The sequence below is a fragment of the Triticum aestivum genome, chromosome 1A (assembly GCF_018294505.1).
Source record: "Triticum aestivum cultivar Chinese Spring chromosome 1A, IWGSC CS RefSeq v2.1, whole genome shotgun sequence".
Classification (NCBI taxonomy): Eukaryota; Viridiplantae; Streptophyta; class Magnoliopsida; order Poales; family Poaceae; genus Triticum; species Triticum aestivum.
In genome coordinates, this window is record NC_057794.1 from 43,656,971 (window position 1) to 43,676,115 (window position 19,145).

The 19,145-nt window shown below is 40.7% G+C and overlaps 2 long non-coding RNA genes across 2 annotated transcripts; both read left to right on the plus strand.

The window, feature by feature from the left end:
• Nucleotides 1–3,107: 3,107 nt before the first annotated feature.
• LOC123087025 (uncharacterized) lies at nt 3,108–4,275 on the plus strand. The gene is made up of 3 exons (XR_006441211.1): nt 3,108–3,517; nt 4,011–4,091; nt 4,209–4,275. It is a non-coding gene; the product is annotated as an uncharacterized lncRNA (long non-coding RNA).
• A 370-nt stretch (nt 4,276–4,645) lies between these two features.
• LOC123087084 (uncharacterized) lies at nt 4,646–5,122 on the plus strand. Its single transcript, XR_006441253.1, has 3 exons — nt 4,646–4,675; nt 4,759–4,858; nt 4,943–5,122. It is a non-coding gene; the product is annotated as an uncharacterized lncRNA (long non-coding RNA).
• Nucleotides 5,123–19,145: the final 14,023 nt, after the last annotated feature.

Genomic DNA, 19,145 nt, shown 5'->3' on the forward strand with positions numbered 1-19,145 from the left:
AAATCGACCCGCATACTATTGCAGGAATACCTAGCAGTGGCGCGCGCAAAAAGCCTAGTAGTGACGGGCAAGGCTCTGAAGTGCGCCCGCCACTGACCTCCTGCCATTGCTAACACGGCATAGGTGGCGGGCACCCGCCCGCTAGTGGTACATACCTAGCAGTGGCGAGCATTTTCTAGGGCTCGTCACTAGTTATGAGCACTAACGGAGATAACGACGCACACTCAGTTGCGAGTTCCTCTCGATGCCCGCCACTGCTAATAATTTAAGGAATTGAAACAAATACACATACTATAAATATGCGACATCACAGTACATATCATGTAATACAAGGTGTTAATACATATATACGCATCATATAAGAATTATAATATATTCATACATCATGATTGATTTACAATTTTGCATAGCCTGGGGCAAGGAGTGCACACAAAGATAATTGATGTTCAAATCGAATAAGAAAGAAAACCATGACACATGGTAAGTTAAACAACAGTAGATAATTGTTATCATCCAAGGTAAATAACTCGTCATCATTCTAGCACACGACAAGTACTAGCTATGACCTACTCCTCTCTCTTAGGTAAAATTGTATAAAACAGGTAAATCGCTCCATCTTCGCAATGGAGAATAGAGATCCACCTGTCTCCAGTACGTGGCTTGCGCACATCCATGTTGTCTCCAATTGGTTGTATACCCGCGTTCATTATTTTGGCCCATCCTTTGATGTTGATGCGTACATCTGTTGAAGAAATCGAGTATGCACTAGAGAAAGACACCGGCGGACTTGGTGGTAAGCTAACAATGTGGCATGTTACCTTCCATAAACATCAGGTCAGGCAGAGCATCCCGCGGGAGCTTCTGTTGAAGAAAATAATAGTAATACAGTTAGCAATGTAGTTTTGCTTACATAGAATGTATGCGAAAGATAGACTAGTTAGACAATAGTACAAAATCATACCATGATATGCGCAAGGATGTTAGCATGGTTCAATACGTGGACTAGAGGCACGTATCTAGTATAATTATTGCCAATTTGATAATTGATCTTAAAATTCTCAACATCATTAATAAATGAGACAAGAGATTTTTTTCTCCTCACAAGTTAGCTCCGAGCCGTAATTGTAGTATGTCTTGTCTACTGCCTTCCTTGTATTTGTTGGAGCAAAGAAATAAACTATCATTTAAAAATAAACAACTTTAGTACGGATGAATATCAAATATTTTTAAGTAAACAATATGAATTACTTAACAAATTAGTTTGATAAACTCACATACAGGTAGAACTGGAATCATGTCCACATCCACCCAAATTTCGATGTTATCTTGAGGATCATCTTCACCACCAATATCGAAGGTTATCTTCATATCCTCCTCAAATCTGTAGGCCTTGCATAGTGCTCTTCAATTTGAACAACCGAAATGGGATTCATTTACTCCATTGTAGAGCTTAACGTCAAAAGTGAAACCATGTTTCGTCTTGAGGTAATCTTTCTTCGTCTCCGTACGCTCCCTATCTTTGAAACTGAGTTTGTCTAAGACATAAGGTCTTGCGTAGCAGGGGATGCACTAGTAGAATTGCAAAAAACAAAAATAACACATTAAAACAAAAACCACAAGTCATATGCTTAATTAAATACTTGTTGTTACATATCGTCTCATATTCGAAGCACTCCTTCAGCGTGAGGGTGAAGCACCTACCATTTTCCAGGTGAGGTCTATCGCACATACCCCGTCATCGGAGCAGTAGTCACACTCGGGGATCCAATCATCGCCAGACATTTCCTTTGGAAGGCACACCAACATTGCATAGCTATGATTGCAAGTACTCAAAGTAGCTAGTTGATTAACATACTTACATTTACACGTTATTCCTTAAAAATGCATACTTTGTGTGGCTAATTTGTATTGCAGTATATGTAAATTAACCTAGTGCTTGTCAGGATACATTTACATATATTTTTGTCAAGTATCCGGTTTAAATATTTTTTAAGGTTTCGGCACTTATAATTTCTAAAGTTTGACTCTTCCTATGTATGAAACACCAAGCTTTAGAATTCACGCCGACATATCCAAAGAGACAACCAAAAGTTCAAGCAGAATTCATGCCTAAATTTATAGCATAAGTGTCCTTGGGCACTCAAAATACCGTACTTTATACCACAAGTCATGCCGAAATTTTGGCATAACCTTTGCTAAAAAGAGGACATATCAAGCTTCTGAAATTTGCCACGACAGAAATGAATCAACATTCCGGCAAAACATAAGTCACTCGGAGGTGTCCCTGCAAAAATGATACTTTATTTCATCTACTAGTGGAGCTAGGCAATATCTTTTTTTTCGCGGGGGGGGGGGGGGGGGGGGGGCAAACATAAAGATGGATATTTTGGGGGCCGAAAGGCACTACTTTTCCTAATCTTTCTCCCCCAAAACTTTAGCACTTATAGCATGTATACCTATAATTAACTGAAGGCATCTACTACAGCATATTATTGAACCCGGTATGAACAGAAATAATGTAAATAGTAAATTTTGGGGGCCGAAAGACACTACTTTTCCTAATCTTTCTCCCCCAAAACTTTAGCACTTATAGCATGTATACCTATAATTAACTGAAGGCATCTACTACAACATATTATTGAACCTGGTATGAACAGAAATAATGTAAATAATAATAGAACATATATGCAATACTATATAATTGACCTCTAATGTGACTCTACTTTCCCTAACCCTAGTGGAACGTCCGTGTGGATGTGCGTGGCTGCTGCCGCGGCTGTCCATGTGCGTGGCGATCATGACCGCGGGTGGCGAGGAGGAAAGCCGAAGAGAGAGGCGGGGACGACGGGGATGATGATGTATTATCGAGTGGACGGCGATGGAGGCAGCGGACGGCGACGGAGGCAGGTGACGAAGGCAGCGGGCGGCGACGACGGCTGTGGACGCCGAGGCCGCCAACTAGAACAATGGAGGCAGCGGATGGAGGGTGACAAAGGTAGCGGACGGCGATGGTGGCAGCGTGGATGAGCCGACGGCGACGGGATGGAGGAGAATGAGAGTGAGTGAGTGAAGTGGGGCAGGGGAGGGGCGTATTTTCAGCAGGGGCAATCGAAGTGTTTTTTTTGTTTCATCCTATTTTCCCTATTTGTTTGTCATTATTTATTTTCCGTTGAATCATTCTCTCCTTCAATGGAAAAATCGAGGGCATCATATTTGCAAGCCTTTTAACCTTACCTAGCTGCTCATGCTGAAGTTCACAACTGTACTAGACAACATATGAGATGTACTTACTAGTAGATAAAACAAATTAGGACCGAACATTGAAGGATTCCAGAAATAATGGACTGAAATTATTAAATATACAGTACTTTACTTTATAATTAATACAATATCTTGCTTAGCGTCTTGGTCATATAGTCTTATATCTGAAGTCCCTTTTTTCTTCTAAAAGGAGTTTCGTGAAGAAGGAGACAGAATTGAGGAGTACTTCAGGAAGTTTTCTAATGGCGGCACCTTGGTAACCCTTGTCCCTAACAGTATAGAATCATTTATATATATGAGTATGTACTCCCACACCTCATATACTAGTTGGACGAGTCGGTTATACCTTATTAGCAATTTCTAATACACTTTGTTAGAAACGACCAGATACCGCAAAGTGAGTTCTGTACAAAAATTGTTCGAGTCCATATATGTGTATATAGGAAAAATAATCCTACTACCGCATGTCTCTAAACCCATGCCAGGTAGTATATATATAGTATTTTATCATTTAAAGTATTTTCAGGACCATTTTTTATGTAACTTTGAAGCAAACTACATGAAAAAAATTGTGAGCCCATAGTTTGAGGAATATTTTGAAATAGCTTCATAATTGTAGATAGGAATTTTTTTTAAATTGTACATCAACAAAACGTAGTATATATAGTACCTAAGCAGCCTGATAATACATACTCTTCGCCTAGTGTCGAAATGGCCTGACCTTTCTTTTCTTTTTTTGCGGTGAGCAGCACATGGGGTTAGCAACAATATTTCGAGGTTATATTTGCATGATCGCTAAAAATTCTGTGAGGCTGGCTTCTATTGTCATGGTAAACTAATTGTTTCTGGTATCAACACCAGCTGCGTACTCGCATTGATTTCTAACACAAATTCTCTGCTAAACACGATGACAATATCTTCTACTTTTCTCTCTGATATGATTACAGGGTAAGCCAGGCATAATTTCTGAAGATGCACGTCTCACCACACTGATGACTCCAAGAAAGGGAGAAAGGATGGTAACACAATAGTACTGTTTTTGTATTCCATGAAAAATTGATGTGGTATATACACTATGGAGCACTAACTAGTTGATTGAACTCGCTTGGTACTAAAACATACCATATAGGCTCATGGGGTGTACGTGCGCAACTTTGTCAGTACAGCCGAGGATGCGTACAATGATAAGGTCACTGAGGAAACTATTGTTACCTTTCTTGGTGCTCTTCAAGGTGTGGCAGCAATGAGCTACTTCATGGCTCAAGACACCCTTGCAAAAATTGGTGATGATGAAGCTAGTTCACTGTACTGCGGTAAAGATTCTGTTTTCAATAGACCTTGGTTGGAGTACATGAGGAAAACAGACAATCTGAGACGTGAATTGAAGACGGCTCCGCCACAAGACCCGGACGGGGTAGGGTGAACTTCGGTTCGTTTGGCCGATTTCCTCTACTTTCTTTGCTGTCGTACTGACATTTTTGCATGGTCGCTGTGCAGATTGTGATGAATACGGTGACTGAAGCAATGAAACTCACGGAGTCCTTTGTTAGATTGATGACTGTTCGTCGCAGAACTGCGCTACTAGGCCTTATCCCAAGTAAAAATATTATCTTCATGTATTTTGAGTTGTCACCATCTTTTCTGTTGATGTTAATTTTTGCCTCCCCTTGCATGGCGGCAGCTGTCACCACAGGCTCGGCGGTAGCAGTTTGATGGCAAACCATATCTATGCTTCAGAAAGAGAGTCACAAGTTCCTTGGAAGATTAATTGCAAGTCTGAATCGGATCAAGTTTACCCATATGCAATACATGCAACTTTGTATTATATTAATACAGTTTTCATGCGACAGTTCAGGTAGACAATATAGGGAAGACAGACTAGAGATCTCACAGTTAATCCAAAGGGCCCGTCTAGGTCTCAGGTCCTGTTTGATCATAGTTTCTGATCGCTGGTTTATGATTTTTGCTTGTTGGGCTTGTTTGTGGGCTCGGTTGTCCTTTGTCTGCTGTTTTCTGTGATGGGCTGGCTTGCATTTGTATTTTATCTCTGTCAGTTAACTGTTCAGGCATCATTAATGTTTTTCAGGTTGTCGTGCATGGTCAGATTAGCTGTTCCTGCAGCTTGTGCGTGTTGGTGTTGTGTTCTCTCTCTCTCATTCTGTTCAAGTCTTTTTTTCTCCAGTTCCTTCAAAATAGAAATGACAGGCATGCAAATTGCACGTGGTAGACAGACATGCTACTGACATGTGTATAACTCCATTGGCACTACTTTTTAAAAAGAAAAAGAATGTTAAGTTGCACATGGACAGTGGACGTGCAATTGCGCATGGCCGGAGTACATGCAACTGTGTACGGACCATGCATGTGCTAATCGAGTGTTAACATTTTTTTCCAAAAGAAGTCCAAAACACCACCATTTAGAAAAGGAAATAACACAAATCCAAATCGGAAAAATGAAAATAGAAAGGAAAACAAATGGTAGGGAAATGAATAAATAAAAGTAAACTGAGCCGTCGAAGCACTCAGCTCCCTGCCCCGCCGGCACCCTAGTTATACCCCAGCTAACATCGCTTCGAATTGCATGTCAATTACAACATATGCGGTTGCACATGGGGCGACGTGCAACTGGGTGGCACGTTTGAAAAATAAAAAACAACACTATTTAGGATAGATAAAAAACCCTACAAAAATAAAAATAAAATTAAAAGTAGAAAAATAGAAATAGTGGTAGACATGCAGTTGCAGTTGGGTGCGACGCTTGCAGTTGCGGGGATGTTGTCCGGCTTGCAACAAGCCCGCCCCCTCTACCTGAGCCCCCTCTGGCAGAACAAAAAAGTCCAGTAGCGGTCTAGAAGACATGCAGTTGCGGTCTGGTGCGACACTTGCAGTTGCATGCCTAGTGTCAAACATGCAACTGGCCCGCCCCCTCTCCCGCCGCCCCCTTCGACAAAACAAAGGTCCAGTTGCAACCATGTTGGGGGGAATACAGTTGCGGCCGGGTGCGACGCTTGTAGTTGTGGGGCTGTTGTCGGGCTTGCAACTGACCAACCCTCTCCGACGGAACAAAAAAGTCCACTTGTGGTCGGGTTACAAGACATGCAATTGCGGTCGCGTGCGACACTTGCAGTTGCATTGCTAGAGTTGGGCATGCAACTGTCCCTCCTCCTCTTCCGCCGCCCCCTCCGACAAAACAAAGGTCCAATTGCAACCATGTCCGGGACATGCAGTTGCGGTCAGGTGCGGTGCTTGCAGTTGCAGGGATGTTGTCGAGCTGGCAACTAGCCCACCCCCTCCGACAGAACAAAAAGTCTAATTGCAGTCGGGTTACAAGACATGCAGTTGCGGTCGGGTGCGACACTTGAAGTTGCAGGGCTTTTGTCGGGCTTGCAACTGACCTGTCCCCTCTGACAGAATAAAAAAGTCGAGTTGCAGTCGGGTTACAAGACATGCAGTTGCGGTCAGGTGCGACATTTGCAGTTGCATTCCTAGTGTCAGACACGCAACTGGCCCGCCCCCTCTCCCGTTGTCCCGTCCGACAAAATAAAGGTCCAATTGCAACCATGTTTGGGGACATGCAGTTGCGGTCGGGTGGGGCGCTTGTAGTTGCAGGGATGTTGTCGGGCTTGTGATACGTCTCCAACGTATCTATAATTTTTGATTGTTCCATGCTATTATATTACCTGTTTTGGATGTTTATGGGCTTTATTATACACTTTTATATTACTTTTGGGACTAACCTATTAACCCAGAGCCCAGTGCCAGTTTCTGTTTTTTTCCTTGTTTCAGTGTTTCACAGAAAAGGAATATCAAACGGAGTCCAAACAGAATGAAACCTTCGGGAGCATGATTTTCGGAACAAACGTGATTCAGGAGACTTGAAGTTGAAGTCAAGGAAGCTTCGAGGTGGCCAAGAGGAAGGGAGGCACGCCTGCCCCTGGGCGCGCCCCCACCCTCATGGGCCCCTCGTGGCTCCCCTGACCGACTTCTTTCGCCTATATATGTCCATATACCCTAAAAACATCGGAGAGCACAATAGATCAGGAGTTCCGCCGCCAGAAGCCTCCGTAGCCACTGAAAACCAATCTAGACCCATTTCGGCACCCTGCCAGAGGGGGGAATCCCTCTCCGGTGGCCATCTTCATCATCCCGGTGCTCTCCATGACGAGGAGGGAGTAGTTCTCCCTCGGGGCTGAGGGTATGTACCAGTAGCTATGTGTTTGATCTCTTTCTCTCTCTCTCTCTCTCGTGTTTTTGAGGTGGTACGATCTTGATGTATCACGAGCTTTGCTATTATAGTTGGATCCTATGATGTTTCTCCCCCTCTACTCTCTTGTGATGAATTGAGTTTTCCCTTTGAAGTTATCTTATCGGATGGAGTCTTTAAGGATTTGAGAACACTTGATGTATGTCTTGCATGTGCTTATCTGTGGTGACAATGGGATATCATGTGATCCACTTGATGTATGTTTTGGTGATCAACTTGCGAGTTTTGTGACCTCGTGAACTTATGCATAGGGGTTGGCACACGTTTTCGTCTTGACTCTCCGGTAGAAACTTTGGGGCACTCTTTGAAGTTCTTTGTGTTGGTTGAATAGATGAATATGAGATTGTGTGATGCATATCGTATAATCATACCCACGGATATTTGAGGTGACATTGGAGTATCTAGGTGACATTAGGGTTTTGGTTGATTTGTGTCTTAAGGTGTTATTCTAGTATGAACTCTATGATAGATTGAACGGAAAGAATAGCTTCGTGTTATTTTACTACGGACTCTTGAATAGATCGATCAAAAAGGATAACTTTGAGGTGGTTTCGTACCCTATCATAATCTCTTCGTTTATTCTCCGCTATTAGTGACTTTGGAGTGACTCTTTGTTGCATGTTGAGGGATAGTTATATGATCCAATTATGTTATTATTGTTGAGGGAACTTGCACTAGTGAAAGTATGAACCCTAGGCCTTGTTTCAACACATTGCAATACCATTTGTGCTCACTTTTATCATTAGTTACCTTGCTGTTTTTATATTTTCAGATTACAAAAACCATTATCTACTATCCATATTGCACTTGTATCACCATCTCTTCGCTAAACTAGTGCACCTATACAATTTACCATTGTATTGGGTGTGTTGGGGACACAAGAGACTCTTTGTTATTTGGTTGCAGGGTTGCTTGAGAGAGACCATCTTCATCCTACGCCTCCCACAGATTGATAAACCTTAGGTCATCCACTTGAGGGAAATTTGCTACTGTCCTACAAACCTCTGCACTTGGAGGCCCAACAACGTCTACAAGAAGAAGATTGTGTAGTAGACATCATCTTGCAACTAGCCGCCCCCTCTACCGGCGCCCCCTCCGACAGAACAAAAAAGTCCAGTTGCAGTCGGGCTAGAAGACATGCAGTTGCGGTCGGGTGTGACACTTGCAGTTGCATTCCTAGGGTCGGACATGCAACCGGCCCGCGCCCACTCTCGCCGCCCCCTCTGAAAAAAGGTCCAGTTGCAACCATGTTAGCGGACATGCAGTTGCAGTCGGATGCCGCACTTGTAGCTATGGGAATGTTACCTGGCTTGCAACAGGCCCGCCCCTCTACCAGTGCCCTCTTCGACAGAACAAAAACTTCCAATTGCAGCTGGGATAGAAGACATGGAGTTGCGGTTGGGTGCGACACTTGGAGTTGCATTCCTAGTGTCGAACTTGCAACTGACCCTACTGGTCTCTACTCGAACTACAAACAAAGTTAAAAAAACTCAAACTAGAAACAAAGTCTAGTTGGCCGGTGACAAATATTTTTGAGTAGGAAAAAAGATAAGTTACACGCCAATGACATACATACAATTCTGTATGGCCGATGTGCATGAAACGGTGTGTGGTCGATGGGCGTGTCGGTGATAATATTTTTGGGAAAAAGAAGTTGCATACAGACACTGACAATAAAACATGTAATTGCATGTGAATCAATGTACATGCAATTGCATGCCATTGATATATGTGTAAACAAGTGACAATATTTTTTTAAAATAATAATAGCAATAGAAAATAAATAAAACACAAAAAACAAAAAGAAAATGGGAACAAACCAAAGCGAACAGCCCGATTAATTGCTCCTGTCCCGAGGCAATACGTGCACTAAGAAAAAAACTCAGCCTAGAAGAAAGCCCAAAAAAACAGACAAAGGAAAAGCCACACCACCCCTCACGGCCAGCCCGTGGGGCATCTCTATCCAACACAAACAATAGAAGAGAAGGGAAGAAAAGAAAGAAAGAAACAAGGCAATGGGCCGGGGGCACAACTAAATTAGGCCGATACAGCACAAGGAAACAACGATCCTAAATCTTAAACAGAAAACGATGGAAGGTCAAGTACATTAACTGAGACTTCCTTAAAAATCAGTCGACTGATTTTTAGCCCAACCGTACAAAAAATGACCAATAGCAGTCAAGTGTGTAGGCATGTAGTTGTAGTTGAGGGCGACACTTGTAGTTGCAAGCCTATTGTCGGACATGCAACTCCCCCTCTCATTCCTCTCACTTACAAAAAAAGTTCATTTGCAGCCAGTTGTGTAGGCATGCACTTGCAATTCAGGGCAACACTTGAAGTTGCAAAGCCTGCTGCTGTCAGACATGCAATTGTAGCCGAAAAGTGACACTTGTAGTTGCAAGTCTATTGTCGGACATGCAATTCAGTCCTTCTCCGACAAAAACACTAGGCTAGTTGTAGTCGGTAGGGTGCTACCTCTTGAGCACTTGTGTTGGTTTTCCCTTGAAGAAGAAAGGGTGGTGCAGCAAGGTAGCGTAAGTATTTCCCTCAGTTTTTAAGAACCAAGGTATCAATCCAGTAGGAGGCTACGCGCGAGTCCCTTGCACCTGCACAAACAAATAAATCCTCGCAACCAACACGATAAGGGGTTGTCAATCCCTACACGATCACTTACGAGAGTGAGATCTGATAGATATGATAAGATAATATTTTTGGTATTTTTATGATAAAGATACAAAGTAAAATAACAGCAATGAAAATAACTAAGTGTTGGAAGATTAATATGATAAAGATAGACCTGGGGGCCATAGGTTTCACTAGTGGCTTCTCTCAAGAGCATAAGTATTTTACGGTGGGTGAACAAATTACTATTGAGCAATTGACAGAATTGAGCATAGTTATGAGAATATCTAGGTATGATCATGTATATAGGCATCACGTCCAATACAAGTAGACCGACTCCTGCCTGCATCTACTACTATTACTCCACACATCGACCACTATCCAGCATGCATCTAGAGTATGAAGTTCAAGAGAACAGAGTAACACTTTAAGCAAGATGACATGATGTAGAGGGATAAACTCATGCAGGATGATGAAAACCCCATCTTGTTATCCTCGATGGCAACAATACAATACATGCCTTGTTGCCCCTACTGTCACTGGGAAAGGACACCGCAAGATTGAACCCAAAGCTAAGCACTTCTCCCATTGCAAGAAAGATCAATCTAGTAGGCCAAACCAAACTGATAATTCGAAGAGACTCGCAAAGATAACCAATCATACATAAAAGAATTCAGAGAATATTCAAATATTGTTCATAGATAAACTTGATTATAAACCCACAATTCATCAGTCTCAACAAACACACCGCAAAAGAAGATTACATCGAATAGATCTCCACAAGAGAGGGGGAGAACTTTGTATTGAGATCCAAAAAGAGAGAAGAATTCATCTAGCTAATAACTATGGACCCGAAGGTCTGAGGTAAACTACTCACACTTCATCAGAAGGGCTATGGTGTTCATGTAGAAGCCCTCCGTGATCGATGCCCCCTCCGACGGAGCTCCGGAACAGGCCCCAAGATGGGATCTCGTGCATCCAACTATATGGAAGCTCAAAAAGAAACTAAGTGGGTGTGCATCCAACTTGCTTGCTCACGAAGACCTAGGGCATTTTGAGGAAGCCCATCATTGGAATATACAAGCCAAGTTCTATAATGAAAAATTCCCACTAGTATATGAAGGTGATAACAAAGGAGACTCTCTACTATGAAGATCATGGTGCTACTTTGAAGCACAAGTGTGGTAAAAGGATAGTAGCATTGTCCCTTCTCTCTTTTTCTCTTGTATTTTTTATTTGGGCCTTTTCTCCTTTTTATGGCCTCTTTTTTCCGTCTGGAGTCTCATCCCGACTTGTGGGGGAATCATAGTCTCCATCATCCTTTCCTCACTTGGGACAATGCTCTAATAATGATGATCATCACATTTTTATTTTCTTACAACTCAAGAATTACAACTCGATACTTAGAACAAGATACGACTCTATATGAATGCCTCCGGCGATGTACTGGGATATGCAATGACTCATGAGTGACATGTATGAAAGAATTATGAATGGTGGCTTTGCCACAAATACAATGTCAACTACATGATCATGCAAAGCAATATGACAATGATGGAGCGTGTCATAATAAACAGAACGGTGGAAAGTTGCATGGCAATATATCTCGGAATGGCCATGGAAATGCCATGATAGGTAGGTATGGTGGCTGTTTTGAGGAAGGTATATGGTGGGTGTATGATACCGGCAAAAGGTGCGCAGTATTAGAGAGGCTAGCAATGGGACTCAACATTAGTCATAAAGAACTCATATACTTATTGCAAAAATCTACAATTTATCAAAGTAAAGTATTACGCGCATGCTCCTAGGGGGATAGATTGGTAGGAAAAGACCATCGCTCGTCCACGACCGCCACTCATAAGGAAGACAATCAATAAACAAATCATGCTCCGACTTCATCACATAACGGTTCACCATACGTGCATGCTAAGGGAATCACAAACTTCAACCCAAGTATTTCTCAAATTCACAACTACTCAACTAGCATGACTCTAATATCACCATCTCCATATCTCAAAACAATTATCAACCATCAAACTTCTCTTAGTATTCAACACACTCATAAGAGAATTTTATTATTAATCTTGTATACCTAGCATATAAGGATTATATAAACAAATTAACATGCTATTTAAGACTCTCAAAATAATCTAAGTGAAGCATGAGAGATCAATAGTTTCTATAAAACAAATCCACCACCGTGCTTTAAGTGAAGTACTAGAGCAAAACTATATAACTCAAAAGATATAAGTGAAGCACATAGAGTATTCTAATAATTTCCGAATCATGTGTGTCTCTCTCAAAAGGTGTGTACAACAAAGATGATTGTGGTAAACTAAAAAAATAAAGACTCAAATCATACAAGGTTCTCCAAGCAAAACACATATCATGTGGTGAATAAAAATATAGCTCCAAGTAAAGTTACCGATAGAAGTAGACGAAAGAGGGGATGCCTTCTGGGGCATCCCCAAGCTTTGGCCTTTTGGTGTCCTTAGATTATATTGGGGGTGCCATGGGCATCCCCAAGATTAGGCTCTTGCCACTCCTTATTCCATAATCCATCAAATCTTTACCCAAAACTTGAAAACTTCACAACACAAAACTTAAAGTAGAAAATCTCGTGAGCTCCGTTAGCGAAAGAAAACAAAATACCACTTCAAGGTACTGTAATGAACTCATTCTTTATTTATATTGGTGTTAAACCTACTGCATTCCAACTTCTCTATGGTTTATAAACTATTTTACTAGCCATAGATTCATCAAAATAAGCGAACAAGACACGGAAAACAGAATCTGTTAAAAACAGAACAGTCTGTAGTAATCTGTAGCTAGCGCAAGATCTGGAACCCCAAAAATTCTAAAATAAATTGCTGGACGTGAGGAATTTATCTATTAATTATCTTCAAAACTAAATATCACTTTCCAAATAAAAATGTCAGCAATTCTCGTGAGCGCTAAAGTTTCTGTTTTTTACCACAAGATTAACAAGACTTTCCCTAAGTCTTCCCAACGGTTCTACTTGGCACAAACACTAATTAAACACAAAAAACACAACCAAAACAGAGGCTAGATAAATTATTTATTACTAAACAGGAGCAAAAAGCAAGGAATAAAAATAAAATTGGGTTGCCTCCCAACAAGCGCTATCGTTTAATGCCCCTAGCTAGGCATAAAAAGCAAGGATAGATCTAGATATTGCCATCTTTGGTAGGCAATCCATAAGTGGCTCTCATAATAGATTCATAAGGTAATTTAATTTTCTTTCTAGGAAAGTGTTCCATGCATTTCCTTAACGGAAATTGGAATCTAATATTTCCTTCCTTCATATCAATAATTGCACCAATCGTTCTAAGGAAAGGTCTACCAAGAATAATAGAACATGAAGGATTGCAATCTATATCAAGAACGATAAAATCTAAGGGCACATAATTCCTATTTGCAACAATAAGAACATCATTAATTCTTCCCATAGGTTTCTTAATAGTGGAATCCGCAAGGTGCAAGTTTAGAGAGCAATCATCAAAATCATGGAAACCTAACAAATCACACAAAGTCTTTGGAATCGTGGAAACACTAGCACCCAAATCACCCAAAGCATAGCATTCATGATCTTTAATTATAATTTTAATAGTTGGTTCCCACTCATCATAAAGTTTTCTAGGGATTGAAACTTCCAACTCAACTTTTTCTTCATAAGATTGCATCAAAGCATCAACGATATGTTTGGTAAAAGCTTTATTTTGGCTATAAGCATGAGGAGAATTTAGCACGGATTGTAACAAGGAAATACAATCTATCAAAGAGCAGCTATTATAATTAAATTCCTTGAAATCCAAAATAGTAGGTTCATTAACATCTAGAGTTTTGATCTCTTCAATCCCACTTTTATCAATTTTAGCATCAAGATCTAAAAACTCCGAATTTTTGGAATGCTTTCTAGGCAAAGGTGGATCATATTCAGTCCCATCATTATCAAGATTCATATTGCAAAACAAAGATTTAATAGGGGACACATCAATAACTTTTAGATCTTCATCTTTATTATCATGGTAACTAGAAGAACACGCTTTTATAAAGGAATCTTTCTTAGCACGCATCCTAGCGGTTCTTTTTTTGCACTCATCAATGGAAATTCTCATGGATTTGAGAGACTCATTGATATCATGCTTAGGTGGAATAGATCTAAGTTTCAAAGATTCAACATCAAGAGAAATTCTATCAATGTTCCTAGCCAACTCATCAATCTTAAGCAATTTTTCTTCAATCAAAGCATTGAAATTCTTTTGCGAAGTACTAAATTCTTTAATATTAGATTCAAAATCAGAGGGCATCTTATTATAATTTCCATACGAATTGTTGTAGGAATTACCATAATTATTAGAGGAATTACTAGGATAAGGCCTAGGATTAAAATTTCCTCTATACGCGTTGTTACCAAAATTGTTCCTACCAACAAAATTCACATCCATAAATTCATTATTATTCTCTATCAAAGTAGACAAAGGCATATCATTAGAATCAGAAGAAACACTTTTATTAGCAAATAATTTCATAAGTTCATCCATCTTTCCACTCAAAACATTAATTTCTTCTATCGCATGCACTTTCTTATTAGTAGATCTTTCAGTGTGCCATTGAGAATAATTAACCATAATATTATCTAGGAGTTTAGTAGCTTCTCCTAAAGTGATTTCCATAAAAGTGCCTCCCGCGGCCGAATCTAAAAGATTTCTAGAAGCAAAATTCAATCCGGCATAAATTTTTTGTATAATCATCCATAAATTCAAACCATGAGTAGGGAAATTACCTATCATTAATTCCATCCTCTCCCAAGCTTGTGCAACATGTTCATGATCAAGTTGCTTAAAATTCATAATATCGTTTCTAAGAGAGATGATCTTAGCGGGAGGAAAATACTTAGAGATAAAAGCATCTTTGCACTTATTCCAAGAGTCAATACTATTTTTAGGAAAAGACGAAAACCAAGCTTTAGCACGATCTCTAAGCGAAAAAGGAAATAGCTTCAATTTAACAATATCATTGTCCACAGCTTTCTTCTTTTGCATATCACACAAATCAACGAAGCTATTTAGATGGGTAGCGGCATCTTCACTAGGAAGGCCGGAAAACAGATATTTCATAACAAGATTCAGCAAGGCAACATTAATTTCACAAGATTCAGCATCGGTAAGAGGAGCAATCGGAGTGCTAATAAAATCATTGTTGTTGGTATTGGTAAAGTCACACAATTTAGTGTTATCTTGAGCCATCATGACAAGCAAGCAATCCAACACACAAGCAAACAAGAAACAGGCAAGAAGAGGCAAATAGAGAAGGATAGGGAGGATAGAGAGAGAGAGGGCGAATAAAACGGCAAGGGTGAAGTGGGGGAGAGGAAAACGAGAGGCAAATGGCAAATAATGTAATGCGGGAGATAAGTGTTGTGATGGGCACTTGGTATGTTGACTTTTGCATAGACCTCCTCAGCAACGGCGCCAGAAATCCTTCTTGCTACCTCTTGAGCACTTGCGTTGGTTTTCCTTTGAAGAGGAAAGGGTGGTGCAACAAAGTAGCTTAAGTATTTCCCTCAGTTCTTGAGAACCAAGGTATCAATCCAGTAGGAGGCTACGCGCGAGTCCCTCGTACCTGCACAAACAAATAAATCCTCGCACCCAACACGATAAGGGGTTGTCAGTCCCTACGCGGTCACTTACGAGAGTGAGATATGATAAGATAATATTTTTGGTATTTTTATGATAAAGATGCAAAGTAAAATAAAAGCAATGAAAATAACTAAGTGTTGGAAGATTAATATGATAAAGATAGACCCGGGGGCCATAGGTTTCACTAGTGGCTTCTCTCAAGAGCATAAGTATTTTACGGTGGGTGAATAAATTACTGTTGAGCAATTGACAAACTTGAGCATAGTTATGAGAATATCTAGGTATGATCATGTATATAGGCATCACGTCCAAGACAAGTAGACCGACTCCTGCCTGCATCTACTACTATTACTCCACACATCGACCACTATCCAGCATGCATCTAGAGTATTAAGTTCAAGAGAACAGAGTAACGCTTTAAGCAAGATGACATGATGTAGAGGGATAAACTCATGCAATATGATGATAACCCCATCTTGTTATCCTCGATGGCAACAATACAATACGTGCCTTGCTACCCCTACTATCACTGGGAAAGGACACCGCAAGATTGAACCCAAAGCTAAGCACTTCTCCCATTGCAAGAAAGATCAATCTAGTAGGCCAAACCAAACTGATAATTCGAAGAGACTTGCAAAGATAACCAATCATACATAAAAGAATTCAGAGAAGATTCAAATATTGTTCATATATAAACTTGATCATAAACCCACAATTCATCGGTCTCAACAAACACACCGCAAAAGAAGATTACATCAAATAGATCTCCACAAGAGAGGGGGAGAACTTTGTATTGAGATCCAAAAAGAGAGAAGAAGCCATCTAGCTAATAACTATGGACCCAAAGGTCTGAGGTAAACTACTCACACTTCATCGAAAGGGCTGTGGTGTTGATGTAGAAGCCCTCCGTGATCGATGCCCCCTCCGGCGGAGCTCCGGAACAGGCCCCAAGATGGGATCTCGTGGATACAGAAAGTTACGGCGGTGGAACTAGGGTTTTGGCTCCGTATCTGATCGTTTGGGGGTACATAGGTATATATAGGAGGAAGAAGTACGTCGATGGAGCAATAGGGGGCCCACGAGGGTGGAGGGAGCGCCTGGGAGGGGGGGGGGGTAGGCGCGCCCCCCTACATCGTGGCCTCCTTGTTGGTTGCTTGACGTAGGGTCCAAGTCTCCTGGGTCTTGTTCATTCCAAAAATCACGTTCCCGAAGGTTTCATTCCGTTTGGACTCCGTTTGATATTCCTTTTCTTCCAAACCCTAAAATAGGCAAAAAAAAACAGCAATTCTGGGTTGGGCCTGTTAGTCCCAAAAATAATATAAAAATGAATAATAAAGCCCAATAATGTCCAAAATAGTAGATAATATAGCAGGGAGCAATCAAAAATTTTAGATACGTTGGAGACGTATCATAGGGGACATGTGTTAGAGGGCACACTTGCAGTTGAAGGCCTAGTACCATGTATGCACCTAGCTTCCCCTCTCCTGCAGCTCACTTACAAAAAAAACCAGTTACAGTCGGTGTGTATGCATGCAATTGCAATCGAGGCGACACTACGGTTGCAAGCCTACTATCGAACATGCAATTGTAACTGAGGGCGATACTTGTAGTGGCAATCGTATCATCGTACATGCAATTCATCCCCTCTCCGATAGAAACACAAGGCCAGTCACAGTCAATTGGGGACATGTAGTTCCAGTCAAGGGCGAGAGTTGAAGTTGCAAGCCTAGTATAGGACATGCAACCCTCCCCCTCACCCGCCGCCCACTAACAAATAAAAAATGCCGGTTGCAGTTGGGTGTGTGGGCATGCAATTGCACGCAGGTGTGTAGGCATGCAGTTCTAGCCGATGGCAACACTTGTAATTGCAGGACTACTATCGGACATGCAATTGCCTCCTCTCCGACAAAAACACAAGGTCATTGCAGTCGGGAGGGGGGCATGCAGTTGAAGTCGAGGGCGACACTTGTAGTTGCAAGCCTGGTATCGCACATGCAACTCCCTCTCCCTCTCCTACCGCGCACTTACAAAAATAAATGTTAGTTGCAGTCGGTTATGTGGGCATGCAATTGCAGTCAGGGGTTACATTTACAGTTGGATGCCTAGTGACAGACATGCAACTGGCCTTCTCTCAACAAAAGACTAATAAATTACAGTCAATGGCGACACTTACAATTCTGCCTAATAGAAGGCATACAAGAAAATGTTTTCAAAGCAACAAAAAGAGAAAATATAAATAAATAGTAAATAAAAAGGAAATTTTAGAAAGCAAATAAAAAGAAGAAAATGTAAACAAAAATGAAACAATAAAATGGTAAAAAATATAAATGCAAAATAAAATCAATGTCATGAGAACACTGAATTTTGTTGTTAAAAATCACTTACTCAAAAAATAAAAAAGAGCCAGGAAAGTAAAATAGAGAACACAAAAATAAAACCATAAAAAGCCAGGCCATTACATATACCTGCCCACGCATAAAATAAACAAGAAGGAAAGAGTGGACTAGACACACCCTAAAACAGCCCGTCACCAAAAAACTGGAAGCAAACTAATTGGACACATAAGAGAGAAAACAAAAAATGTTGAGAGTTAACTGAAAATGTAACTGGATGGACTAACATGTAACTGATAGTTTGATTAAACAAACGACAAAATTAGACGTAAAATGTTGAGAGTTAACTAAAAGATAAAAAACACAAGAATAGTTTAAGAACGAAGAGAAGCCGGGCAGGTGTGCTTGAGGGAAAAAGAAAGGACACATTATAGAACAAATAAGAACAAATAAGATGTGGCCACTCAGTGTAGCAAAATACATCAAAAATGGTACAAAATGAAAATAATGACTTACTGGAAATTTGCTTAATTCATGTTTCACATTGAAAAAGGTAGTGCAACTAGACAATAAAAAGAAGAAAAGAAGAAGTGAAAAGCAAAAAAACAAGAATAAAGAAGCAATGATAGATGATCTATTTTAGTAGATACATAAAATTATGAAGAAGAAAAAAATAAAAAGTATAAGTGGAATAAACACATAAATTAGGCAACAAAAAGCAGAAATTTTCAAGTAAAAAAGGACGGCCACTTGCACACAAGGAAAAACACCCCATGCTACAGAGAGAGTACGCAGAGAGGAATGTATGTGACAGGATCCCTCCCCCTCCCTAAGTCACGGGCAGTATTGGTGACAACTTCCTCTTCTGTCTCTCTCTTCAATTGTAATAGTTTACAAAAGAAAAGAAAAAAAAGCAAACAACAAAAAATGGGCTGAACGCCTGCCCAGCCCACGGGCAAACCCCTGCCCCCGCCACGACCAAAGGAGCCCAGATCAAACAAC